Source organism: Schistocerca gregaria, chromosome 5, assembly GCF_023897955.1.
Source record: "Schistocerca gregaria isolate iqSchGreg1 chromosome 5, iqSchGreg1.2, whole genome shotgun sequence".
NCBI lineage: Eukaryota > Metazoa > Arthropoda > Insecta > Orthoptera > Acrididae > Schistocerca > Schistocerca gregaria.
Window position 1 is genome coordinate 62,920,069 of NC_064924.1, and position 25,236 is coordinate 62,945,304.

At 41.3% G+C, this 25,236-nt stretch overlaps 1 protein-coding gene across 7 annotated transcripts in view; it reads left to right on the top strand.

Moving 5' to 3' along the window:
• LOC126272615 (protein rolling stone-like) overlaps positions 1 to 25,236 on the top strand; it is a 154,056-nt gene that overhangs the window by 52,698 nt on the left and 76,122 nt on the right. Inside the window, exon 2 of one of the 7 annotated variants that reach the window (XM_049975566.1) lies at positions 21,909 to 22,152. The exons of 5 other annotated variants lie outside the window; for them this stretch is intronic. The gene's annotated coding sequence lies outside the window, so the exon portion shown is untranslated. Of the gene's footprint in view, positions 1 to 2,414; positions 2,594 to 21,908; positions 22,153 to 25,236 lie in introns of those variants that run through there. One more of the 7 variants, XM_049975565.1, reaches the window with a different exon arrangement.

The following is a 25,236-nucleotide window of genomic DNA, read 5'->3' on the forward strand; positions in this document are numbered from 1 at the left end:
CGGCCGCAGCAATGTCGGGGATTTATTACAGTATTTCTGATATTCACGGTACACTCGAGAAATGGTCATACGGGAAGATCCCCATTCCATCACTACGTCGGAGATGCTGTCTCCCATCGCTCGTGCCCTGACTATAGCTCCACTTTCGGACTCACTTAAAACTTGATAATCTGCCATTGTAGCAGCAGTATCCGATCGATCAACAGCGTAAGACATATGTCTTATGTAGGCGCTGCCGACCACACCGCTGTCTTCTGCCTTTTTACATATCTCTCTATTGGAATACGCATGCCTATACCAGTTTCATTTGCGCTTCGGTTTATATTGCTAATGAAATAAAGTATAGATGCTTTTCCAATGCTAGAAATGTAAATAGTTATACAGGGTGTTACAAAAAGGTACGGCCAGACTTCCAGGAAACATTCCTCACACACAAATAAAGAAAAGACGTTATGTGGACATGTGTCCGGAAACGCTTAATTTCCATGTTAGAGCTCATTTTAGTTTCGTCAGTATGCACTGTACTTCCGCGATTCACCGCCAGTTGGCCCAATTGAAGGAAGGTAATGTTGACATTGGTGCTTGTGTTGACATGCGACTCATTGCTCTACAGTACTAGCATCAAGCACATCAGTACGTGGCACCAACAGGTTAGTGTTCATCACGAACGTGGTTTTGCAGTGAGTGCAATGTTTACAAATGCGGAGTTGGCAGATGCCCCTTTGATGTATGGATTAGCACGGGGCAATAGCCGTGGCGCGGTACGTTTGTATCGAGACAGATTTCCAGAACGAAGGTGTCCCGACAGGAAGACGTTCGAAGCAATTGATCGGCGTCTTAGGGAGCACGGAACATTCCAGCCTATGACTCGCGACTGGGGAAGACCTAGAACGACGAGGACACCTGTAATGGACGAGGCAATTCTTCGTGCAGTTGACGATAACCCTAATGTCAGCGTCAGAGAAGTTGCTGCTGTACAAGGTAACGTTGACCACGTCACTGTATGGAGAGTGCTACGGGAGAACCAGTTATTTCCGTACCATGTACAGCGTGTGCAGGCACTATCAGCAGCTGATTGGCCTCCACGGGTACACTTCTGCGAATGGTTCATCCAACAATGTGTCAATCCTCATTTCAGTGCAAATGTTCTCTTTACGGATGAGGCTTCATTCCAACGTGATCAAATTGTAAATTTTCACAATCAACATGTGTGGGCTGACGAGAATCCGCACGCAATTGTGCAATCACGTCATCAACACAGATTTTTTGTGAACGTTTGGGTAAGAATTGTTGGTGATGGCTTGATTGGGCCACATGTTCTTCCACCTACGCTCAATGGAGCACGTTATCATGATTTCATACGGGATACTCTACCTGTGCTGCTAGAACATGTGCCCTTACAAGTACGACACAACATGTGATTCATGCACGATGGTGCTCCTGCACATTTCAGTCGAAGTGTTCGTACGCTTCTCAACAACAGATTCGGTGACCGATGTAGAGGCGGACCAATTCCATGGCCTCCACGCTCTCCTGACCTCAACTCTCATTTATGGGGGCATTTGAAAGCTCTTGTCTACGCAACCTCGGTACCAAATGTAGAGACTCTTCGTGCTTGTATTGTGGACGGCTGTGATACAATACTCCATTCTCCAGGGCTGCATCAGCGCATCAGGGAATCCATGTGACGGAGGGTGGATGCATATATCCTCGCTAACGGGGGACATTTAGAACATTTCCTGTAACAAAGTGTTTGAAGTCACGCTGAAACGTTCTGTTGCTGTGTGTTTCCATTCCATGATTAATGTGATTTGAAGAGAAGTAATAAAATGAGCTCTAACACGGAAAGTAAGCGTTTCCGGACACATGTCCACACAACATATTTTCTTTCTTTGTATGTGAGGGATGTTTCCTGAAAGTTTGGCCTTACCTTTTTGTAACACCCTGTATATTCAAACCTTACATGACCGAGAACTCTATTTGATTTCGAATAACCGAAACATTTACGCTTCTCAACAGAATTCACTGGCGACAGCGGGACTGGAATGGAATATTCGGACTAGTCCGGCAAAATCGGGTCACTTTAATGAAGGGTAACAGCTGAAAATGTCCATCAGGGCGGACAATTCCTTTCTAAACTGAGTCCAGTACTTTACTCACTGTGCCACCTCGATCCACAGTACAGTACGGAACGATAGGCTGTGCCAGGAAGCGCAAGCTCAACCACAGACGCAGATACGGATGCGATATCAGCTGCGAGCGCGTTCGGGCCCACTGGATCACGGAGACGCCCCTGGAACACGTGCGTGTCACGTGCGGGCGTCCTGGAAAGCGGCGGTATCGTCGGCTGCCTCGCAGGCAGGAGAAAACATAAGCCGCCAGTTGCGCAACCAGCCGGTTTTCCTGCTCAGCCCGAGTCCTGCGTTTCCTCAACCGAGAGGCCGGCATCCCGTCAGTGACGTGGCCGACAAGAAACTGGAGGCTCCAGTAACATGCTCTCGAAACGCGCTAAGCACGTACACAGTGCGAGTGCTATATTCGACTGAAGTGCTCAACTCCGAGAAAAGCGACGTCCCATCGTCTCTCATCCACGGTTCGTATTCATTCAGTTTATATCTCTTTCTTGTTGTAGTTTCATCACCATCTTCCTGCACCACTTACAGCTACGTTTTGTATGTCATGTAATATATCAGATTGTTAAGGGGAAAGTCTACAATCGGAATTTAAGGCATCGTCCACAATGAGGTCCTTTCAGAAACAGGTGGGACAAATACTAATGTCTTCTCAGGAACTCAAGAATCGTTTAGATGCTCATTTCCAAAACTGTAGATGAAGTACAGGGTGCTTAAAAAAAGTGGCACATTTTGCTACATGAGGTATCATTCGTCAAAACTAGAAGTAAAGTTCCGATAATTATGGGTCCAGTAAGCAGTACCTGTTACGATACATTCACCTGCCTGTTACACAGAAGTAGACACTATAGACATTGCTGCAACGGGATACCACGCATCCCGACTCACCGTTCAATCATTCTCCGCTGTGAATCAAGCAGTCTTCCAAATACAACTAGTAACATTCTTCGTAAAAGTATTGTGTTTTTGTTTGCCAATGAATATGAAATGCGTAATGTTTGTGTCACGCAAATTTACTATGTGGTGTGTTGTTGAGCAAATGACTTAATCTGCAAAACCAATACGTAATTTTCATAATGAAATCAGTCTCTCTGAAGTTTGCCTGGTCTAGTGAGCACCAAGTTCTATGGCCCTGTGCAATAAACTGACAAAATTCCCTATTCGCCGGCCGGAGTGGCCGCTACATTCTGGAACCGCGCGAACCCTACGGTCGCAGGTTCGAATCCTGCCTCGGGCATGGATGTGTGTGATGTCCTTAGGTTACTTAGGTTTACGTAGTTCTAAGTTCTAGGGGACTGATGACCACAGCAGTTAAGTCCCATAGTGCTCAGAGCCATTTGAACCATTCCCTATTCAAATAAACAATGAAATAAATTTTCCTAAGCTCTGAAGTTGCTACGGATGTAATCTTGGTATCCTGATCTCTCCACAGTATGCATTGAAAATATTCAGTCTTGGCATAGCGAAGTGCAATGGCGGCCGTAAAATAGATTCATACAAATAATATCAGTAGATTGGTTGACAAATGAATAACATTGAAAATGGTCAGTGAAAATATTGGATATTAGCTCAGCGCAGTGCAATATAGCCTGCATTAAAGCTGTTACAAACATTAATATTTTCTGATCTAGCACATTAATATTTTTCTGACTCTGATTTAAAAATGATTTCTTTAAAAAAATTATTCATTGGTTTCAAATAAACACGAAATGGAAGATGATCAGGTACTGATAAGGGGATGTCCTAAGACTAAATGTTTCAGTTTGAAAATTGTATTCAAAATAAAGTTTCTCCTTCATAAAATCTGATATGAAACATTTTACATTAACTTCAAAATCTGTGGACTTCTCAACTGTTCTACAATTCACACTTACTGTTGTAATTAAAAACACTTGGATTGTTATATGACAAAAAGTCTGACATCGTTTGACAAAATAGATTACAAAATTTAACTTCTCTGTATCAGGATTACAAAACCCACAAAATATTACAAATCGTGTATAGATAATCAACCTTTACATTAAATCTGATGGAAAATGCTTGGTTCCTACAATCAAGGTTAAATACTGTAAAAATTAGCGAAATCCAAATTGCGTTGCTGCATACTTAAAACCAGATATACAAATTTTCATTACCTTACAAACTTGTTCCAGTTGCTTTACCTTTGAGTTACAGTATCAATTCATTGCCCTTCTCTAACTGCCATGGACTATGATCAATATTGTTAACGATCAGTATCACTTCAATTCTTGATAATCTTATAGCCTTACAAATTAATAATACACTTTACACTTTCATAGAAATTACTACGATCTAACATTTACTGGCTCTGTGTGAGCATAAACAGTATCATTCGTCCATAGACCAACAACTAAATTATATATATGAAGATAGCAACTGCTGTCGAAAGAAGAGATACCATTGATGACCGTGCAGCTTCTCTAGAATAAATGATAATTAATTGAAACCCTCAGCTGCCGACAGGTGTTGTTGATATACCCGGGATCTCCTGCTTACATGCAAGGGATAAGTCCCTGCAGTCGCACTATTCACCTGTGTCCTCAGTGGCAAAGATGGATAGAGCGTCTGCCATCTAAGCAGGAAATCCCGGGTTCGAGTCCCGGTCGGGGCACATATTTTCAGCTGTTCCCATCGAGGTATATCAACAACACTTGTCGGCAGCTGAGGGTTTCAATTAATTATCATTTAACAACTAAATTGTTCCAGCTAGCCACTCGTTCCAAGTCCTTCATCCTACATAAGACAGAGCGCAACGGCAACTGCTACTGCGCTCAGCGTGCACCCACCAACAATCGATTCTGCCAGTCTGGCAACATCTTTGGTTCAGTGGTGCCAAAAATACAATCTATTCTATGGACGTATTGTCCCACGATCCGTATAAATTTCGTCTAAAACACAGCCGTTGCTTTTCTGCAAGGCTAACATTGTCCAATAGCGCTAGTAATTAACCACAGTGTACTCTATGATACACAGCACCTGTTAATTTGTTTGATAAAGTCTGTGGCGCTCAGAAGTGAAACGGCCTATATCTCAACAAGCATTGGTTTCTGGACTTATAATTATGGAACTTTTCTTCTTCTTTTTATCAATGCCACCTCCTTTAGGAATATGGGACACTTGTAAAGACGAGTAGAAGCAGGACCACTGAACGTGACAGCTCAATGCCTTTCCAGTCGACTTCAAATAACGTGCTAGGGCTGTTCAATAAAACTGATCATAATTTTTATGGTCATAATTTCTCGCGCTAAAATTTAATCTTATGATATTCTGTTAGCTCAACATGCAACAAACACGCCGAAATAGTTTCATTGTTGGGACTCCTGGTTCCTGCCTGTGAGAGGCGGGCATGGTCAGACATATTCAGTAACGCTTACTGCTGCAATCTAGGTAACACGCGAGGAACAATATGCGGCTTCGAAATTCTGCTTTCGTCTCAACAAATCTTCAGCTGAGGCCTATACAATGTTACAGGAGGCCTGTGGATAGTCCGTTCTTCCCTACAGCACAACTCGAAGGTGGTTTAAAATGCTTAAAGAGGGGAGACAATCAATTTCAAAGAACGGTTGACCTGGTGCTCGAGTTACTGCTCTTACAGAAGAAAACATTTACACTGCTGATGTCACTGTAGGGGAGGATCGACGAATTACCTTAAGATCACTTTCTGATATACTGAACATTTCATTGGCTGCCACCCACACGTTGGTGACAGAAAAATTACACGTGTTTGTGCACTATGGGTTCAAGACTGTTGATTCCCCGAATAAAAGGACATTCGCGTGCACGTCTCATGCAGTTAAACTTGATGTTACAGGAAGATCCGGAGTTTCTTTCAAATATATGCACTGCTGGTAAAACTTGGCTACATCATTTTGATCCTGAGAACACACAGCAAAGGTCAGTGTGGAAATCTCCTTCATCACCAACCCCCCAAAAAGCAAAAGTGGTTGCTTCTGCTGGGAAAGTTATGGTCATCTCATTCTTTGATGTCCATGGATCAGCAAGTTGTAGCTGCACACACATCAGTAACTGGACAATACTACAAGGATGTGCTCAAAATATTGCAAGTCCATATCAGGCGCGAAAGACCACATTTCCGTGAAGAGGGCTGGATGCTGCACCACGATAATGCGCGGCAGCATATCGCCAATGTTGTTGCTGAATATCTTGCAAAAATCAACGTGAAGTGCATCGCTTACCCTCCCCATAGTCCGGCTTTACCCCCGTGTGACTTTTTGATATTCCCTAACATGAAGAAACGCCCTCGTGGGAGGCATTATCAGTCATCAGAAGCAGGGGTGAAGGCTGCGGAGGCGATTTTGAAGGACCTCTCAAAAAGTGGTTTCCAGCATGTATTTGAAGACGGGCAGAAACGCTGGGACAAGTGCATAGCATTCATGGGAGACTAGTTTGAGAAGGACCATCAAAATTATGAGGATGAGTAAAGGTATGTTCTCAAAAAAAAATTAAGATCATAATTTATTGAACAGCTCTCGTGTATACTTATAGGTCGCTTTGAAGCAGTAGATGGAATGAGTAAATGAAATGTCAAATCAAAGTCCTTCAGCCGTCTATATCTCCAAACTTATTTTATTTTTCTACCAGCTGCGGCGTTACATGACACCATCTTCAGTAGCCCTGAGTGACATGTATGAAGAACCCCACCTCTAGTATAATCGGAATAGAGGCCAGCATACAGTAACTGTTGTCCATAGACTTCTTCGTAACCTCGCGAGCCCTTCGACCATTTCTTACAGACTCCAGCAGGACTTTGAATCTGCAAACGATGACGAAGGGATCGCGTTGTTATAAAGAAGTTTGCGTATACCAGCGATTGTATGCTGGCCCCTATTTCGATTGTACGAGTGGTAGGATTCTTCCTTCACGTCGGTCAAGGGGACTGAAGATGGGATAATGTAACATGGAAACTGGTAGCAAAATAAAATAAAATTGGAAATATGGAGGGATGAAGGGTTTTATATTGAACCGCAGTTGTGTCGCAACTATCCTGGATAAAAATGAACTTACAGAGAATAAGTAAATATCGTGTGGCTCCCAGCCTCCTTTGTTGCATGTTCCACGGATCATTTGCGCGATAGATCATATTTATGTGGAACGAATCATTTTACATACACACCGCAACTTAATTTTTAAGTATGGCTACATGCAGAACATTTATAGTTAAAAAAATCGACAGATGTGAGTTAGTAATTCCTACCCTCCATCTTTTACACATTAACAGAAATTCTTCTAGAGAACAGAAAGAGCTGTCACGGAGAAACTTGTTAGTTTCTTTTTCAAACTTTACTTTGCTACCTGTCAGACATTTTAAATCGTTGAGTAATTTTTAAAAAAAATTTTTTGCGACATTTTGAACCTCTTTTTCTGCTGAAGACAATCTTAATGTAAAATAATTAATGTGATTTTTCCTTCTGGTAGTGTAGTTTGTACATCATTGTTGCTTTTGAGCTGCAGTTGATTATTTCCAACAAACTTATTGAGGGAATAAATATACTGTGAAGCATTAATCAGAATGCCTAACTCCTGAAACTGGTATCTACAAGATAATCATGGATGAATACCATGTATTACTCTTACAGTACGTTTTTGAGCTATGATGGCTTCCTTTCTTAAACATGAGTTATTTCAGAATATTATTTGATATTACGTTATTCAATGAAAATATCCAAAATATGTCAACTTACTGATTTCTCTCCCCCCAAAATTTGCGATGATTCTAACTGCAGATGTGGCTGAATTACGTTGTTTTAGGAGTTCCAAAATGTGCTTTTTCCGTTTAAATTCTCATGAATACGAACACATAAGAATTTTGAAGTTACAGCCGTATTTTATTATTTCCTCACCATGTGTTAGACTTATCATCGGTGTAGCACCCCTAGATGTGCATTGAAGTTGAGGATGAGAAGAAATAGTTAACAATGATACGTTAAGAACATTGTTTACTATTTCTTCTGTTTCTGTATGTGTGCTTGGATTGATATCAATACTAATGCCATCTGTAAAAAAAAATTACTTCTGGTGCAGGCCTTTCAACTTGATCACACTTCGGCAGCTCACATGTCAGTGTCTCTACTTATTTTATCGAGCAGCTTCTCATTTTCCCTCACCAGCCTAAGTACACTCGGCTTAGGGAAGGGAAAAACCGACCGTTTAAAACCGATGCCGGTATTTTGGTTCTGAATAACCGGCTATTTTTCGGTATTCGTTTGGTCTCGGTTATAAAAAGTTGTTTTTTTATTTTTACTAGTAGCAGAGTGAAAAAACCGAAATACTAACTAGCCATAGCAACAGTGCATTTTTTTTTAAAAAAAAAAGAGGAATTTTTATTTGTAAAATTTGCGTTGGTTTGAAATATTGCGTTATTACAGAAAATGGGAAAAGCGATCGGTGATATTTAAATGACAGTGCAACAAGGACATGGCGTATGAATTGGTACAGAATTGCTAAGACAATGATGTTCATGTTGGCCACGTGTCGTGGCTTGAGCCACACATGTACGTGCACTACGTAAGACTCTTTTTTTTCCTTTTTCGTTACTGAATTTCCATTCCCCCTCCCCCACACCAGAGGGGGGTCGGGCTGGCAGCAGCGTAACTTCACTCTCTGCAGTCTACAGAACTTAAAAACATAATGAGGAGATAATAAAACATTAAATCAGGTGATAAAACGGCGACTGGTTAAAACTGTGACATGGCGAAAAGTTGTGAAGTGAAAATAAAACAAAAATAAAGGACTGGTGCTGCTGAGTAAAATACATAGTAATTAGACAGCCACAAAACACGGCGACAGTCTGGTTTCTGTTCTCAAGAACTAAAAGCGACACCTAGCGACAGTATGATGTCTGTTTGCAACACAGGAAGTAGACGCACAACACTTAACATTCACTTAACACTGCACCATAGAGGAGACACGACGGCAGTTGGTGGGGGAGGGGGGGGGGGGGGGGGGAGGGCAGTATGCAAGACTTGCCCCCATCCTATCTATATGGTAGTTTCTCGGTGTCGTCGCCGAACGTCCGTTGTATTGCAGAATGACACCATGGCACCAACCCTAATGTGGAAATCGTTTTATGAAATACAATATTTTAATGAACTACAATGCTGTATTTGCTTCACTACCAGGGTTTCCCGGAAAGTAATGCACCGCAGTTTTCGTTTTTCTCAGCCAGAAACAATGCTATGAATGCGAAATGTTACGTACGTATCATTTCAAGTCTCCTGAAGGGGCAGGCCAAGTGTCCGTCACTTCTGACATAGCGTAGCTGAAGGACAGTTTCAAAAAGGCGTCTGCAGGTGATGTACGTTACAATCAACGTGCCGTCATTGAATTTCTCACTGCAGTGAAAGAAACTGTGGGGAATATTCACAGACGCTTGTGCGAAGGCTATGGAGCATCTGTCGTCGACAGAAGTACAGTTAATCGCTGGGCGTGGAGGGTGAGGTCATTTAATGGCGGTTCGGCGGAGCCGCGCGGTTTCCAGCGGTCGGGGAGACCATCCACGGCTGTCATGCCTGACATGTTGCAGCGAGCTGACTTCGTTTGGGCCATTAAAGGAAGCCATTCACGCAAGACAAGTTGAGGATGATGAGGAGGTGATTCACTCAGTGAAGCACTGGCTCTGCCACCAGGACGAGGATTGATATGTACCGACAGGGCATACACGCCCTTGTTTTGCGCTAGGCAATAGAACGGGATGGAGATTACGTGGAAAAATAGGATGTGTAGATAAAACACCATTATCATTATGTTCAATAAAGAAATGTTAACGAAAAAAATAAGGTGCATTACCTTCTGCGCAACCTTCGTAGATTAACGATCTGTCGGCGATTTTCATGAAATAATAAAAGACGAAGAAAACTGTGATAACAGTAATTAAATAAAACTTTAACAACAATTCATTCTTTGTATACAATAAAAATAGAATGTAGCTGGCCTGCTGCCTGGGTCAACATAATATACCTTTATCTGCTTGTAGTCCTTCAAAACGGACAAATTAAGACGAAAAATAGTTCCCAGCTTTCATCCTTTGACACTGTTCATTAGTAATGCCAAAAAAGTGGTATGGTTCCCGATTACAACACGATTTTTGAGCAGAGTTTCCAAAAACTGGAATCAGTAAAAGAATACCAGTGATCTTTTCTAGGTTTCAACCTGTTACCACTTTTCGTGAAAAGCAACTGAGCCGTGCGTGGCTCGTGTTCACGCCGTATCTCATTTGACGTCCTATTTTTACTGAACTACCACCTCGTTATGTTAATTTCAATTACTGGTGTCACTGAGTTGCCACCTTGCCTGCCCATAAGCGGCAGCGGCGGCGCTTATCGATATGAGCCCTGGCCTATTATCTTTGCTGACTGCTATTACTTGCAGGTTGTCATGTGTTCTGAGTTAGTTTGGATCTGACAGTGAGTTGGGAGGCGCTAAGCATTGCAGTTCGGACCTGGCAGTGTTTGACTTGGTTGCGTAGACAAGAGCTTTCAAATGCCCCCATAAATGAAAGTCAAGAGGGTTGAGGCCAGGAGAGCGTGGAGGCCATGGAATTGGTCCACCTCTACCAATCCAACGGTCACCGAATCTGTTGTTGAGAAGCGTACAAACAGTTCGACTGAAATGCGCAGGAACTCCATCGTGCATGAACCACATGTTGTGTCGTACTTGTAAAGGCACATGTTTTAGCAGCACAGGTAGAGTATCCCGTATGAAATCATTATAATGTGCTCCATTGAGCGTAGGTAGAAGAACATGGGGCCCAATCGAGACATCACCAACAATGCCTGCCCAAACGTTCACAAAAAATCTGTGTTGATGACGTGATTGCACAATTGCGTGCGGATTCTCGTCAGCCCACACATGTTGATTGTGAAAATTTACAATTTGATCACGTTGGAATGAAGCCTCATCCGTAAAGAGAACATTTGCACTGAAATGAGGATTGACACATTGTTGGATGAACCATTCGCAGAAGTGTACCCGTGGAGGCCAATCAGCTGCTGATAGTGCCTGCACAAGCTGTACATGGTACGGAAACAGCTGGTTCTCCCGTAGCACTCTCCATCCAGTGACGTGGTCGACGTTATCTTGTACAGCAGCAACTTCTCTGACGCTGACATTAGGGTTATCATCAACTGCACGAAGACTTGCCTCGTCCATTACAGGTGTCCTCGTCGTTCTAGGTCTTCCCCAGTCGCGAGTCATAGGCTGGAATGTTCCGTGCTCCCTAAGACGCCGATCAATTGCTTCGAACGTCTTCCTGTCGGGACACCTTCGTTCTGGAAATCTGTCTCGATACAAACGTACCGCGCCACGGCTATTGCCCCGTGCTAATCCATACATCAAAGGGGCATCTGCCAACTTCGCATTTGTAAACATTGCACTCACTGCAAAACCACGTTCGTGATGAACACTAACCTGTTGATGCCACGTACTGATGTGCTTGATGCTAGTACTGTAGAGCAATGAGTCGCATGTCAACACAAGCACCAATGTCAACATTACCTTCCTTCAATTGGGCCAACTGGCGGTGAATCGAGGAAGTACAGTACATACTGACGAAACTAAAACGAGCTCTAACATTGAAATTAAGCGTTTCCGGACACCTGCCCACATAACATCTTTTCTTTATTTGTGTGTGAGGGATGTTTCCTGAAAGTTTGGCCGTACCTTTTTGTGACACCCTATATATCTTGAGTGCGAACCACCTTGGTTGGTTTTCGGTCGGTCGTCTTGTCGGACGACGTGTATGTTGGCCGGCGATCGCTTATGGTTTGCCTGCGTGTTCCGATTCGTGATTCGTCCATGTTGTTTCACAATCGGTGCCGTCAGTATTGTGTGGTCCTTCGTCCTTCTGTTTGTGAAATTTTTCGTAGCTTGTTATCTCGACTGCTCAGTTATTTTAGTGCTGTCTCCGTGCTCATGTCTGGCAGTCATTAGGTTGTTGTGGATCAGCCAGGGAATCTCCGCACGGCGCAGAGGGCCGGGCCCGCTAGCGGTCTCTACGCAGTGTCGGAGTGTGTGGGAACTGTTCTGATTGCTACGAGGTTCGTGGCTCACCGACCCCGGACATCGAAGTTGAGTGGTGATTTAATTACCGAAGCCAGTCTGTTCACGTTGTGCCGTTGGTTTTCATGGTTGGCTGTTGGGGTTATTCCCGTGAGCAACAGCGGGTGTTCGAGTTGGCGAAGGTTTGGCCACCATCCGGTGAAGCTTAACCGTATGTTGGTTATTTGAGGTCCAAGTTCACCAGCGGAATCTTCTGCCTTGTGGCCATTAGCGTTCCGGTTACCTGTCCTGGACGCTGACATAAAATTCAGGCAGTGTCCTTTCCTCATCGTCTTGTCGCTGACCAACACGTGTGTGTAGTTTTGACAGCATATGCATACTTGGTTGTGGGCGGCTACGCCTTTTACGTTTCGGCTATGGAGTTCCTTGTGTAGGTGGGAAGCAAGTCGTCTTCTCGGTGGGTCCGTTGACTGTCTCTTGATTGGGTTGCCGGCGGATCGGATATAGTTGGGCCGACTACATGTCACCCCTAAGCGAACGTTAATATTTAAAGTGCAGACCGACCCCCGGAAACTTCTGAGCGCCGCTGGCTGTACTGCCTTTTCTTATTGGTGTCTGATTGTGTATTTTAATGGCTCACTGCCGATGGTTTGTATACTTTTAGTTGGGTTTTAAATAATGGGCCTTCAGCCGTTTTAAAATCGAAAGTTCTTTACTTGTCAAGTCTTGCATTGTTTGGGCCTTCAGCCTCATTTAAAAATTATTTCTTCTGGATGATGCTTTGGGCCTTCTGCCTTTCGAAAATTTATTGTAGTTGTGTTTTTCAATCATCGGCCTTCAGCCGTCTTAAAATTTAAATTCCTTACTTGTTAAATCTTAAATTGTTTGGGCCTTCAGACTCATTTAAAAAAAATTTAAGGATAAAGCTTTGTTCCTTCTGCCTTTGAAAATTTATTGTAGCTGTGTTTTTAAGCCATGGGCTTCAGCCATGTTAAAATTGAAAATCTTTACTTATCAAGTCTTAGATTATTTGGGCCTTCAGCCGCATTTGAAATATTATTTAAGAATAAACCCTTGCGCCTTCTGCCTTTTAAAAATTTATTGTAGTTGTGTTTTAAATCTTGGGCCTTAAGCAATTTTAAAAATTACAGAGGTTGTGCCCTTATGTCATAAGATTGTGACATATTCAGTCGATAGTTAAGCTCGAAAATTTGTGCTGTAATGTTTGGGTAACTAAATAAAGTTATATGTTCGAGAGTAACTGACAGCCGCTCATTTTTGGCCCCTTTCCACAATTCCAACAAGCTGCTCTGTCCTGCGGATTTCACCAGGCGTTTCAGCAACTTACAATGGATGGACAAAATTTTCTTGATTTACCTATTTAATTTAATACTTTGACTCTTTGTATCTTCAGACAGAGTGAACCAAAATTTTTTAATCCTCGTTGGATTTCTACATTTGCTACAGAAAATAAGAGGAATAAGAAAAAAATCGGTTATTTTGGGAATGGGTTATTTTAAGTAATTTTAGCAGTCATGTTAAACTGGCATGTAAAAGAAAACGATATAAACGAAAACCGGTTTTTCAGTGATAATCGCCATCCCTACCCCAGTACTGACCTTACCACCGCAGAATAATTTGATAATTTGAGGTAGTCACTAGGAATCGGTGTCCCAGCACCTCCACGTTGGTAGCCAGCGATGTTGCCAACAAAATCCTGAGGCACTCAAGGAATCGTAGTTTTGTAATAGAGGGAACTGTGGGGACTAAAAATTATAGAGGGAGGCGAAGGCCGGAGTACCACAAGTAGGTTCAAAATGCCGTAGTCATGCAGAGATGAAGAGGCTTGCACAGGACTGGAGATCTATGTCAAACCAGTCTTCGGACTGAACACCACCACAACAACAACATCATTCCATCTCATTTTTCACTACTCTTGCTTTACTGCTCTTGCCTTATTGCCTTCTACATCTAATCCACTGATTTCTGTAAAGTCATAAAGTATTTATGTTCATAAACTTTATCATTTTTTTTCATAATCTGATACTAGATTTAGCTTTAAAACTTGCTTTGCTACCTGTCAGATAGTTTATATTTTTGGGAAAATGATCAAATATTTCTGTTGCTGCATCTAGAACTCCATTCTGAGCCACTGACAGCCTTAATAACGAGTAGTAAAGGTCATTTTTTCTCTCTAGCGTTGTAAGAACAGATATCATTGTTCTTCTCAAATTGTGATGGATTATTTATGACGTATTTCATTAGCTAATATTCGAGGGGCGTTCAATAAGAAATACAATTTTTTTTCTGAAACCAGGTTGGTTTTATTCAGAATTCAAATACACTATATATTCCCCATTCATTTGGCTACAAAAGCCTGTTTTTGAAGACAATCCTCATTCAATGCGACGGCCTTACGCCACCTTACCGGCGGGGCCTGTATGTCCGCATAGTCTTACCCTATTTGTCGACGTCGGAACGAACGTCTTGCCGCATCAGTAACTTCCCCATCTGCTTCCTGCGGAGTACAACCTTCATTGGGCCCAACGCATGGAACTAGGAAGATCAGAGATCAGGGCTATATGGTGGATGAAGAAGAACAGTCCAACGAAGTTTTGTGGTCTTGTCTCGGTTGCGCAGATATGTGTTAGGCCTTCTATTGCCATGGAGAAAAGTAGTTCGTTAGCATTTTTATGGCGATGGCGTTCTTCAATGCCGTAGCTGTGTGTGGGCAGTCGGCACGCGGGAGATAAGACAGGTTTGCGCGACCTTGTTCAGATGATAACGAGTCACCTGCAAGAATGTTGAGGATATTCAGCCCAGTTGTGATTATTGTCACAACATGCTTCAGGTTTTAGTACTTGAAAACGAGTTCAGTGTTGTCCTGAAACATGTTGTGGCAATAATCACACGATTGACGACTGGGCTGAATATCCTCAATATTGCATGGGTAACAGTTGTATGATGGCTTCACATGCGTTATCACGTGCAAGTACCTATGAATATCTATGATGCTCTGGTTTTCCGTCAAAAGAAACTCAGTGACAGCTCTCCTCCGTTACAGACGCTATTTTGAAGACTACGTATAGCGCTGCCACCTATCGGAACTTCATGATGCTATACGGCCTGAAACGATTCAGATGTTCCATGACAAATTTCGAAATTTTTCCACCGAAGTAGTCTGAGACAATAATGTGTTGCATTATTTATTGAAGACCTCTCGTATGTGTTGTAATGGCCCAGTTAAAATGCCTAGCTCCTTCAAGAGCATCCTACATGACGTCCGTTGGTCAACACCACATAGTATTCTTTCTGCTCCCTTCTGCACATTCAGTGCTTTCTTTCTCAGTAGTGAGTTACACCAGAAAATTATTCCATTAAATATTCTTCACTGGAATGTGTGAAGTATGTCAGGAAGTTGATTTATTTGTTTCCAAGATTAGCAATTATACAAAACGTAACGGTAGCTGGAATTAATTTATTTGAGAAGCTCAGTAATATGCTTTTCACAGTTCAAGTTTCCAAAAATTTGGAACATTCTACCCTACTTACTGACTCTTGCTCATGTGCTACATCAATTGTTGGTATGTTGTAAAGAACCGTTACAAAAAAAGAAGGGAGAGTCCATTTTCTGAGAGCCACTGTACAATGCTTTGGAAAATATCATTTAGCACCTCTTCTGTTACTTTGTGTCTAATGGGACAAAGTACCAGTTTTTCTTGTTAAATGTCAAGTAGATTGCCATTTACGTCCTCGAGGTGACTTAGCTGCCCCTCCCACTGCCGTTTTATGCAACCCTCTTTGTTATAAAATGTTCAAATGTGTGTAAATTTCTATGGCACCAAACTGCTGATGTCATCGGTCCCTAGACTTAAACAATACTTAAACTAACTTATGCTAAGAACAACACACACACACCCATGCCGAGCGAGAACTCGAACCTCCGGCGACAGCGGCCTCGCAATCCGTGACATGGCGCCTCTAACCGCCACTCCACACGCCTCTTTGTTACAACTGGCCTTCATAAGCAACGCGCCAGGTTTTCACTCGCTACTCGCGAACTAAGAGCTCTTTATCTGTATGTTCGAACCAATTTCCCACAAACTTTTTAACATCCTCGTAGTCCTGGAACTCTTTCCCACGTAACGCCCCCTTCAGTGCACCAAACAAATGGAAATTACTAGGTGCTAAATAAAGACTGTAAGTGGAATGAGGCAGTACTTCCCAGCCCATTTTGTCGATTGTTTCACGGGTTAGTTGAGCAATATGAGGACGTGCGTTGTCTTGATGGAGAATCACACTTCTCCTCTGTGATCCATGACGTCTCTCTCTCTCACTGCTGGCTTTACCTTGTTTAAAAGCAAATCCAAATAGTACTGGCTGTTCACTGAACGCTGCTCTTCGAGATGATCACAAAAAACTGGATCGTCAGCATCTCAAAACACCGTCAACATGACTTTTCCTGCTGATGCTTCGGTTTTAAATTTTTTTTCTTGAAAGGTGAGTTGGTGTGCTTCCACTCCATGCTTTGTCTTTGTTGATTCTGGCTCTCAATAGTGAACCCAAGTTTCGTCACAAGTTAAAATTTTGGCGAGGAAATGCTCACCTTCTCTTTCACAAAGTTCCTTTAGCTCTGTGCACACTCTCAACCTTGTTTCCTTGTGTAGCCGCGACAACCGCTTTAGGATCCATCTGGCACATGATTTGCGGTATTGAGTTTGTTACAGATAATTTTATGAACTGTTCCAGTACTATCTTGAACATTGTCAACTATCGTTTCCACAGTCACACGGCGGTCGGCACGAATAATGTCATCAATTCGACTTTCAAGTGAGGGAGTTGAAACTGTAACTTGTCGGTCAGAACGGTCTTCGTCAGTCACTAAGTCGCGACAATTTTTGAACTGCTCTACCCGCTTGTAAAAAGTTGCACGATTCATATAGCTTCACCATAAACTTTAGACATTCTACAGTATATAATGCAACACATTTTTGTCTCAGACAATTTCGGTTGAAAAATTGCGGAATTTCTCGGGGTACATCTGAATTATACTCGTTTCAGGCCGTAAAGTTTGATGAAGTTTCTAGCCTTCAGCAAGTATAAAACGAATAATAGAATGGTGTTCAACTCGTTTCAAGTGGACTCAACATCTTGAAACGTATTTTTGAAGAAGTTATAAACAAAACATTGTTGATACATCAGCTGATCAGAGCTCATCCCAGGGATGCCAACTTAAAGCCATAAATGTAGCAAACCTCCACTACTAACAGTTTTTTCCCCAGACCAATTTGTCTCTTTAATTAATTACTGAACCTCGTATTTTGGTCTTCATTAACTGGCAATATTACACCACAAGTTAGGTTGGACACTTAAAAATGACATTCGTGTAAATTTTACCCAACAATTTTAACAGTATAACATAAGCATTTACAGTGTTGTATTCGCTCCACCTTCTGACTACGAATCTACTGCGCTTTTAGGGGTTAAGTATGGATCGAACTGTTAGCATAACTACGTTCACCATAACTTCTAAAAAAGTCGTTTTGCATTCTTTACCCTCTTGGAGAAGTTTAAATTAATAATGTTACCGAAACAACCGCCTTTTCTGGTGATGTAACAGGCCAATCAATAGAGACGAAGAAAGGTCGAATATTGTGAATAGTTCGTGTAGTCGGGAACTTTTGTGCAGTTGTAGAAGAGTGCGCCACGAACCATATACTAGGAATCCTGACTGGTGAGGGATGAGCGTTGGGCGGAAGTGTGTTTGAAGGACATTTTTGTGCGTTTTTCTAGAATAACAAGCAAAGCGTAGCCTCCAGCGGAAACGTATTGTGGTACAAAATTTAACAACATTATATTTCCTACAAAAAGGTTCTGTCCATTTTTTCTGCAGGACTAGTAGTTTTCGCATACCAACTGACAGAGCGTGGACATCTCGCGCTTGGTTTATGAAGGCCAGCTCTAACATCGCGGGTTTCATAAAAAGACAGCGGTATGTTTTGGGCAGCTGAATCACCGAATAGGAGTGGATCCAAAACTGGACCCTGTGGGAATTCCTTTATGATTTCTCTGCAGTCAGGAAAAATTTTCTACCCTTCCGACATTGTCTGAATTATTTGGAGAAGATTTAGAGACAGTGATCATGAATTTGTTTTTTTTTTTAATGTTTTAAATATAGGTCGTATTGTGAAAGTGTTTCGGGTGGTTTACGTGCTCAAATAGTGCCACTAAATTTTCACAAAATATAACAATTTTACCAGCAGAGGCGACGTAGTTTACAGCTATCCCTTGAATTTTGAGCCCAGCTTGACTTCAAGATGTGCGAGGGTTGTCCAAGAAGTAATGCACCGCATTTTTTTTTTTTTTTTTTTTTGTCTGCTGGAAGCAATGTTGCGAATGCGAAATTTCACGTTTGTATTATTTGAAGACTCCTGAGTGAGCGCGTCACGTTTCATCACTTCCGACAGATAGCGTAGCTGCAGGACAGTTTCAAAATGGCGTCAATAGGTGACGTACGTTACAATCAACGTGCCGTCATTGAATTTCCCACTGCAGAGAAAGAAACTGTGGGGAATATTGACAAACGCTTGTGCAAAGTCTACGGAGCATCTGCTGTCGACGGAAGTACAACTAGTCGCTGGGCACGAAGGGTGAGGTCATCAGAAGGCTAACTGTTAGCTGGAGGAAGGCCATAGAACGGGATGGATATTACGCGAAAAAATAGGGTGTGTAGGTAAAACACCATTGTTTCGAGTGTGTAATTCTCATTATCTTCAATAAAGAATTGTTGGAGAAAAAACTGCGGTGCATTACTTTCTGGATAACCTTCATAGTTGCTTTTCGTGAAGGTACCGTTTCCAGAGTCCTGCCAGTTCACCTTAAACCGTACGTCCTCCTATAACTGGTTAAATTATCTAAGAGGTCGAGGGAAGGCAACGGTATTCCAGCCCCAACAGGGCCATGCGAATTAGAGTACTGTGGTGCTCAAAACACCCTTCGAAATGATGGCAGCTTTGGCTCTTAATCCTAGGATGCATATACAGGGCCTCCGAGACCCTTGTATGTCTTCATTTTTTTTAAATTGTGTAAATTTTTGTTTGATTTCAAACTGCTTTCCAGTACTCTTTCACTAACACTGTGACATTCCTCCTATCAATTCTGAACGAGATACCTTTTTAAGTTTTTTGTATAATTCAATACGTTTACACATACACCGTGAATGCATAAGCAGGGCTTCAGAAGCCCTCACACATTTATAAATGTTGTTTAGCCTATATTGTCTTCAACATTTTTTTTGGGAGCAGTTATTAATTCAACAATAACTGTAGTGGTATTTCCAGCAACAGGAGTACCAACAGCAGCAGTAGCTGTAGTAGTAATAGTATAACTAAAAAATAATACGCACTACTTTCACATATTGGCGATGTCGGTGTATTTTTTACTTTTTGCTATAAAATGTTTTATTATTGCATAGTATTGTTATCCTGTGCTGCTCTTGTCAGCCTCATTGTTACTGTAGTTTGTTTGTTGTTGCAAGGTCCATATTCTTACGAGTATTGCTCGTTTAGCGCTGCACAAACTGCTGTTCGAGAGACACGCCTTTTGCTATGGCTTCGACACGCGAAGCAAGAGAGTCAGTACGTGCAAATGCAGCTAATTTTGAAAGTGTTGTGACTCAGTGGTTTGAAGAAGATGATTCTTGCGAGGAAGGAAATATATTTGAAGATGCAAGTAGTGAGGAATCAGGCAATGAACCTGCAGATGTGAATATTGATACAGATGACAGTCCTTTCGATAATATTACTTCATCAGAGTCTGAAAGTGAAGAACCACCAGAAAAAGGTATAGCAGACCACACAAACATTAGTCGAAGTGAAACGATTTGGAAATTAGATCCTCCTGCAACTTTTCGTACGCTTGTCCATAATATCGTAAAGAAGGCACCTGGTCCAGCCTGTGGTTTGAAAACCTGTAAACCTAAGGATGCTTGGGACTGTTTCATCTCCAAGCAAATACTAGAGGAAATCATCAACTGCACAAATATAGAAGGCAGAAGAGTGGCTGCTTTACGTGGTAAAACGTGGAAAAACGTTTCGCTTGCTGACATGGAGGGTTTTCTTGGTCTTTTAGTGCTTTCTGGTGTTGAGATGAGTTAGGATGCCCCTATTAGAGAATTATTAGTGGATGAAAAGGCAAATCCTACATATTGACGAAAGGCGTACCCATGAAGCTCGGTCCGCAGATGACAAACTTGCAGCCGTTCGCTATGTATGGGAAATATTTCTTGACAAGTGTAGAAATAGAATGATCCCCAATGATTCGCTCACAGTTGACGAACAGCTAATCCCATCCCGTGGAAGATGCAGCTTCACCCGGTATAAACCAGCCATGTACGGCATAAATATAATTTGGTTATGTGATGCTGCATCTGCATATGCTTTAGACGGAATTGTTTACACGGGAAGGAAGCCCCAGGAAACTATTCAGAAAACTCTTGGATTAAATGTAGTGAAAGCTCTTGCTAAAAGAATTGAAGGATCATCAAAAAATATTACTGTTGACAACTTCTTTACTAGTGTGTAGCTGGAAGAAGACATGCTTCAGAAGCAAATTACAGTGATGGGAACAATCAAACAAAATAAACCAGAAATTCCTAATGAGATGAAACCATCTGCCTCAAGGGAGATTCATTCCTCTTTGTTTGCATTTAGACATTACAATGGTGAGTTTTGTTCCCAAAAAGAAACAGTCTGTAGTTCTCATTAGCACAATGCATCTCGACAGAAACATTGATGAAACTCATGCAAAAAAGAAGTCAGATATAATGAAGTTCTGTAACTCTACGAAGGGTGGAGTAGATCAAATGGACCAGAAAATTCGTTATTACACTTGCAAGAGACAAACAAGAAGACGGCCATTTGCATTATGGATGAATATGATGGACGTCGCAGCAATGAACAGTGAAATTTTATTTTCCGCCCAACTTCTGACATACCATAGTGGAAGAAGCGATAAAAGGCGTTTGTTCCTAAGATATTTAGCAGAGGAAATGGTAAGCCCACTAATGGAACTTCGTACTCAGATCCCTAATCTTCCAAAGAAAATCGTTGATGCCATGCAAAGATGTGGTGGTCAAAAAGATGTAATATTGGCGAACCATCTGCCTGTTTCATGAATTGAAGAAGATGGAATTATTGTCTATATAATAAACACAGGAAAAGTGCTATGACATGCATTAAGTGTAAAACCAACGTTTATAAGTAACATAGCGGCGTTCTTTGTGCTTCTTGTTTGTCACATGTTGAAAACTAAGAAAAATGCAATTTCATGTGAACAATGAATAATAACTTTTTGTCAAAGTATTTGCCTGTATACATAGTATTGTAAATAATGAGTATGTTTTAATTGAAGAAACTGGTTGTAATAAATGTTATAAAATGTAAACTGCAACTTATAAGTGAATTAATAAAATTATTTGTATATGTTGTATGTAAATGGATGTAACTAATAAAAATTCAGTCCTAGAGTTTTTTTTAAAAAAAATTCATAAAATGTTAATCAGGCCCACCAGATCCTGTTACTGTATCTTAGGAATCTTTCAATATGACAATAAATTTGACAGAAATAAATTTAACTCCAAACGATGATTATATGAAAAGAGGAAAATTTTTAATTAGGGCAGGGCCTTGGGGGCCCTGCATATGCATTCATGTGGGTTTTGGGCACCATGCATCCTAGGGTTAAGGCCGAATCAGGTGGACCTTGCAGCCGTGACGTGGCAACGCTTACTCATTTCGTGGTGGCGCCTGCGAGCTATCAGCGGTTCCCGCTTCCGTCTGGCGGTGCGTCGGAGGTATAGCTCCGTCTGCGCAGTCAGCCCATTCGCCAGCAGTCGCTGGCCTCGTGGACGGCGAGTATAAGTATCCAATAGCATCGTGCTCAATTTTGATATCTGAGTGCCGTGCCTGCTACTCTTATTTCTGTAAGTATCGGCCTAACTCGAACGAGTGCTTTTGTGTGTTGTGTAGGCCTGCATCAAGCATGGAAACGAAGTTGATCGTATTTCTAAGAAACTATCTGTAGTAGCGCATTAATGCGTTATTATTTTTGTCTTTTGTTCTGTATCTTCATCCTGCACAGTGGGCCAACTCGCTTCAAAAACTGGACAGGATAGAAAAAAATATGCACAGTCCGACTTTAGTTCCGCGAAATCTTATACAGATTTTACTGGCACATAGTTGCCCAGTGCTGCGCCGTGATTCGTCTCAAGTGGTTGTGGTCAGTGTTGCCAACTCTAAAAAACCCGAGTCGCTAGATTCAATGTGAAAAGTCGCTAGAAAGTCGCTAAAACTGATTTTACTTGGTATGCACTGAAAATTTCGTGCTCTCAATGGTGCAATAAGCCAGTGGGGTGTGGGGGCGGGTATTAAAATATTAATAAAAATTGTCTCATACGTAATCGCTATACTGTCTTAATTAAATGACGCATCGCTTGCAACAAAATACATATAAAATATGCTAACGTTTAATTAAACAGGTTATCATAACTGACGCAACACATAAATTTTTGTTTCAATCGCAGTAGTCAAATATACTAGAAATATACAACTATATTTGTAACAAAAGAAAGCAAGAACTCAAATTAGGTTACAAAATATATACATACCGGTATGTGAGCTATTCATCGTCGTCATTCAGATGATCGAATAACTCTTCTGATCCTGCTCTGACAGAACTGTAGTTGATGTAGAGGGTTGAACGTCGCTCAAAAGATGATGTTGCAGTTCGACTGGTTTTGGCGCAAAAGAGTAACTTTTGTTCGTTCCAATAAGCTCCAATACGTCTGACGGTATGTCAAAAGATGCACAATCTGTATTTTGTTTCTTCAGCTGGTCTCTCAATATGATCAAAGCATTAATTGTCTTTAACGATAATCTGTTACGTTGTTTAGTTTTTATAATGTTCATAGAACTGAATATTCTTTCCACTTCAGCATTTGAATGCGGTAGGCATAGAACAGTCATTGCTAGCTGTGATATCAAAGAAAAAAGGATTCTCCCCTGCGGCATTTTTATACTGCAAAACCTCACTCCAAAATCGAACAGTGTTAGTAGTGTCAATCGACATAATGAAGTTGATATTATGCCATTCTGGCAGCATACCGTCTATGAAATCGCCACCAAAACCCAATTCTTTGGCTGCATCCGCTACAGCACTATTTTTATTCACTTTTAGTGTTTCTTCAACATTCAGCATCGACATTTTTTCAGGCTCATAACGTTACTTGGCAGTCTTTGTTGAATTTCTTTTATGAGTTTCAGACTAAACTGAATTCCTCTCTTCTTGAACTAAACTTTATTTTCTTCAGACAAACTTGACTCAGACAATTTCTGTTCAAACATAAAACCAAGGTTCGGATTTGCGTACATACATTTGCTTGGAACTGGTGTTGCCAACAAATCAACAGTTGGAAAAACTATGTTTAGTCCGAGTGAGTGCATTAGAAGTACAAGTGTATCTAGTAATTTAGTGGGGTCATTGTCTTCTCCTTCAAAAGCTTGTATTGCTATTTGTACGTCTTTTAAAGCATGCTTAAGGTAAAACATGTAAAGATGATTTGAGTCGTCACAATACATCTTGTACAAAAGATCGGCAGTGTAACAATTGTCTTGAACCATGGCAAGTGCAAAATGTAGCTTTAGTTCTTCCCACTGCTCCAGAATTCTTCGTATTACTGGTTCAATTGAAAGCCAACGTGTTGCACAGACCTTCAAAATTTTTAGTGGTTGTTTTCCACAATTTATTGTCTCATAAACCTTCTTATATTCCTCTTGTCTTTTGGGTGAAATGGAGAACCAATTGTAGATTTCCCATACAATAAACTCTACGTTTCTAGGTATGGTATTCACTGAGGCGTGCGAAACTGCAAGCTGAAGAGAGTGACAAATGCAACGGATCAATACCAAATGCTTCAAACCATATTCTCTCTTGAGTTGTCCGAAAAGCCCATTGTTTATTCCAACCACTGCAGAAGCATTATTTGTGCCAATTCCTATCGTATTAGCGATTGGAAGTTTGAGATCATTCAAAGAAATCACAAGAACAGCAGCCAGATTTCTTGCATCTACAGTTTCTACTACAGAGAGTTTGATAAATGCTGATCTAATGGTTTGGTTATTAACACTATAGTACCGTATAAAGATACCTACCATTTTAGATATTGATACATCTGTGGATTCATCTATTAGTACACTGTATTTTTGGTTACCTATATCTTCAACCAATGATTGTGTACAACATGGAGCCAAAACTTCAGTTTTAATGTTAGGGCACTTTGTACGATGTAATTGCATTTTTTTAGCGCCCTCATCACCGGAAAACACCTTCTTGCACAGTATTCCTAAATGATCTACAGCTAAAATAGAACATTGTTCAGCAATAAATTCTAACTGTAGTTTTCGGAACAATTTTCACAGTTAAGGTGGTTTGTGTTTTTTTAAATCAATTTTTTGTTTATGCTTAATAGTTTTTGAATGCTTTCTAATATCAGACAATTAAGCATAAAACTCTGTAGCACATACTTGACATCTTGCCTTGGATAAGTCTCCAACGACTGGTTTCAGCCACCCATTGAATTCAGGTTCTGCCTCCCACGCATCCCGATATTTTTGAGCGTACCGCTTCTTCTGCGGTAAATCCATTATGTAAGCCACCACAACATACGCTTCACCAATTTGTAATCACTAAAAATACATTAAAACTCAGGCGAACTAGAGGTCATGCAACAATCTACTCACTCGGTAACACGATATAGGTCCTATTGTTCATTGTTTAAAATGTAATAACGTCTGAGATACCCCCCCCCCCCCCCCGAATCGTTCTTGCGTTACCACTGTGCATGTGGTAATAATTTGACTGCGAATTAACATTTCGAAAAATTAGAGGTTGCTGGACAGAAATGTATTTTATTATACTTAATATTACATATGTTTTTTGTCAATAAGAAAAATAAACGGAGTTCAAAGGTTGAAGAATTATAGAGCGATACACTATCGACGATAACAGG